The sequence below is a fragment of the Phalaenopsis equestris genome, unplaced genomic scaffold (assembly GCF_001263595.1).
Source record: "Phalaenopsis equestris unplaced genomic scaffold, ASM126359v1 Scaffold000711, whole genome shotgun sequence".
Classification (NCBI taxonomy): domain Eukaryota; kingdom Viridiplantae; phylum Streptophyta; class Magnoliopsida; order Asparagales; family Orchidaceae; genus Phalaenopsis; species Phalaenopsis equestris.
The window spans coordinates 441837-446119 of record NW_018165151.1 but is presented as its reverse complement, the minus strand read 5'-3'; positions in this window follow the sequence as shown (position 1 = coordinate 446119).

The following is a 4283-nucleotide window of genomic DNA, read 5'->3' as shown; positions in this document are numbered from 1 at the left end:
GCAGGAATGAAATTTTATTATAACATACTAACAGGAATTTTTTTAAACCGTAATGATACAAGTAAAAAACTAAAAACAGGTGTAAAATTAATTTTTAATCAAATTTTCTATATTTTCATTTCAATTTAACATGTAGAGATTCAATAGATTATGTAGAGATTTTTAACATGTAGAGATTCAATAGATTTCTAAGCAGTGGGTATAAACATAAAAGTAAACTAACACACTAACTTGATTTCACGATCTCAACATAAAAAAACAAACTAACATGATAAAAGAAAAATAGAGGGTAGCAGTTTTAGAAATTTAAATTTAAGATCTAAGTTAGCTAAATTTCTAAACTTTTCAGAAGACATAGAATCAAGTTCAATCCTAATCTAACTAAAACAATATTAAACACACATCAATAATTACTACCCTAGAATGCTAAAACAGGCTGCTGACAAAAAACAACATCACAGTAACAATATAAAAGGTCTCAAACATAACATAGTACATAGTCTAAATCAGTACAAAACAAATGTAGCAGTACTACATCACATAGTCTTCAACATAAACAAACATAAAAATATCTCAATCCTACTCCTCATCCTCAGAATCACCGCTATATCACTTTTCTGCAGGCTCATAATCAGGATATTGAGGATATGGAGGAAATTGCACTCTTGGGTCACCTCTAATTAGGCTCTCCAAAGATGAGTGGAATTTCTCTTCATAATCACTCTTTCTCTTATTATACTTATCATTATGATATGCAAAATGCTATAAATTTTGTACCTTATCGTCGTTAAAATTGATATTATCCATCATCTTCTGTAATAACTCATCTCGGGTATTAGTAGACTCACCTCGAGATGTAGAAGTACGTGAGGTAGATGGTCTAGACGTAGAAGCAGCAGACGTCTCCATTCCATAGCTTCTGGAAAATTCTCCTCCCCAGCCAAAAATTGAATGCTCTGAATAAGTCTTCACATTCACCTTAGTAATGGGCTTTAAATGTAACAACACTTCTTCCCAGCTATCATATTTAACTCCAGCCTGCTGCTCACACAAAGAAAAGATAGAAGCAAATCCTAGACCTGCAGTTGTAACAGCTGTAGCAGAACTGATCATAGTCTGACAGATCAAAGCTCCAATGTTGATGAGCTTTCCCTCATGAATACAATAGTTCATCGTCACTCTTTCTCTGGTCACTTCACTGATATGATTGGTCGGAAGCAGACGAGCAGAAATGAAATAGTGTCAGGCCTTTGAAGGTGCACATAACTTTGAAGTTCGGATGTTAACTCTCCTTTCATTAGTTATTTTCCAAAGTCCTCTCCCAATAGTCAAGTAAGAAATAACCTCGTCTAATTCCGCTTCAGTAGGACTATAATTTGCATAAAAACATAACGTATCTAGTGGTAAATGGTAAAATAAGTTCATTACCTCTAGCAAAAAAGGTATCAACTTTCCTCGAACCATGACTCAATTTTCTTCAGCTTCAGGGAGATTTGCATAGAACTTCCTCAAACCTCAAAACAGATATAACTACCACAGAAGATAAACAACAGAATTGTTCCCACTGTCGACGAACAATTAAATCTTCCACGTCTCCACCCAGATTTCTAAAACATCGCTCCTAAATCAGTTTGCATGATTGCAATGGATCACTATACCGATCTTGAGCTTTTGAACTAACAAATTTACTCGAATCCAAATGGGCTTTGCCTTTGCTCCTCTTCATTCTTGGTGTCATTCTACAAATATGATAAATTCCAACAATAACTTCAAAACTCAAGTTTAAATCACTAAACAAAACTTCTAAAAGCACAAACTAAACTTCCCATGCAATTTTCATAGACTTTTCCTCATTTTTCACCTTGAATAGTGAATTTTCAAATTTCTCCAAATGTGCTCAAAATACATGGTGAAAATCCAAAATTTTTGCATAGAAGTAAATCTCTTACCTCAAAGAACTTGGATCAAGCAAATTTCACTTAATTCCACCAAGAAATCTTCACTTTAGATGTGCCCTAGCCCTCAAAATTTGTGAACTCGAGAGGAAGAACGTGACACTGGCGTTAAAAATGGTGATTTCTGGCTCAAAAATTCACTTTTAACCGTTCGCAAACTAGTTTTCGTGAAACGATACTTAAGCGCGGGTAAGTGACTCGGGTTTGCTCACTCTTAAGCACGAGATGTGGTGTTTAGGCGTCAGTGCATGATTTTTAAAATTTCAAATTAAAGTAAAATGCACTATTTGCCTAAGTAAACCTCCCCTAAATGGTCTCATAGCACTTAAATGACTATTTTCAACTTCCTGTAACTCTCCTTTTTCTCAAAATTCTCCTTAATATCTATTTCAATTCGAGGCTAAAACAACACAAAATTTCACACAAACAAACTTATATTAATTCTCAAACGAGTACAAATACATTTAAACACTTAGTTCTCATTTCAAATAGTCTTGGATGAGAAAATTTTCCTAAATATAAACACTTAACAATCTTTCACAATTAAACACCTAAGTAACACAAACACTAAAAGAAAGTTTTAAACACTTAAAGACAACGACTTTAAACACACAAAAACATAACTTCAAACATAGAACATAATTCCATTCTTCATTATAAGGAACAAATTTAGGTCTTTCATTAGTCTCTCCTGGGGCAACTGGAATATAAAGTTGATAAAACGGATGGTGGTGACGTGCTCTAATGCAATCTTCTTCAATCTACTTTTACTTAAGAAACTTCTCCTTATCGGCTTCCTATATATAACTAGTGTGGTTAAATTACATTTTTAATTGCCATCTAATATGCTCAAGATGTGCATGAATCTCCAATACGACAGTCTCTAGTACAGACATGGTATTTTCAATTTTGTTGATCTTCTCTGATATCCCTTCAATACTAACGGCTGAGAAACCGTTATACATCTGTTGTGCACTTTGACTAATGAATTTCTTCTTCATGGTCTCCTCCTTCTTCTTCAAATCCATCTCCCATGAAGACATCATCTTAAAATCACTTTAGGGCTAGAAATGATCTATGATCTAGGGTGAAATTCCCTCACTAAACCCTTCTATTTATAGGCCTAAATCCTTCCAATAACTTCTAGACACGTTTAGAAACTGCCTTAGCACGTTTTTGCAAACTTCTAGACAGTTTTCCCTTCTAAAATATTAATTTTGTACATATTTTTAAACTACCGCGCTTAAGAGCCGGATTTGGCGCTTAAGCGTCAGTGCACATTTTTGCATTAGTCAACTTAACTGTCAAATTCTCATTTTAACATGTCTAGATCACTAAATAAAGTCTTAAAATCAATTCTAAAACATAATTGTCTCAAAAATACCACCCCAAATTTTCTTAATCACACATAAAACAACAATTAAAATAAAAAATACAATGATAATTATGGGTTGCCTTCCACAAAGCGCTTGGTTTTACGTCGTCAGCCCGACGTAGCCAGTGCTTACTCTGGTTGGCCTAACATCATTTCATCATTCCATTAACTTTAAATATTTTCTCAGACTTAGGATCTTTAATTTCCACATATCCATAAGGCTAAACTTTAATCACAATAAATGGGCCCATCCACCTGGACTTAAGTTTGCCTGGTTGCCTGGAAATCCTGGAAATAATCTTAGCCTTGAATTATATAGCAAAACTTGTTGCCCTGGCTGAAAAATTTTTAGTAAGAATCCTTCGATCATATCACATCTTCATCTTTTCTTTATAAATTTTGGCACTTCCATAAGATTCATTTTTTATATCTTCAAGCTCATTTAATTGTAACAATCTTTTCTCACCAGTATCTTTCAAATTATAATTGAACTCTTTCATTGCCCAATATACCTTATGCTCAAGTTCAACTAGTAAGTGACAAGCCTTTCAAAACATTAGCCTATATGGGAACATTCTTATAGGAGTTCTGTATGCAGTCCTATAAGCCCACAAAGCATAAGCCCATAAGCCCACAAAGCATAATCAAGTTTGACTGAACAATCTATTTTTCTTGGATTAAAAAATTTTTCCATAATTCTTTTAATTTCATGATTGGATAATTCAGACAAACCACTTGTTTGAGGATAATAAGCAATAGCGATTCTATGGTTTATATGATATTTCTTTAATAACTTCTCCATTATGGCATTTATGAAATGACTTCCCCTGTCAGTTATGATCACTCTCGGCATCCCAAATCTACAAGTTATGTTCATTTTCAAAAATTTTGTAACACTTTGAACATCACATCGAGGTAAATCAACAGCTTCATCCATTTGGATACATAGTCCA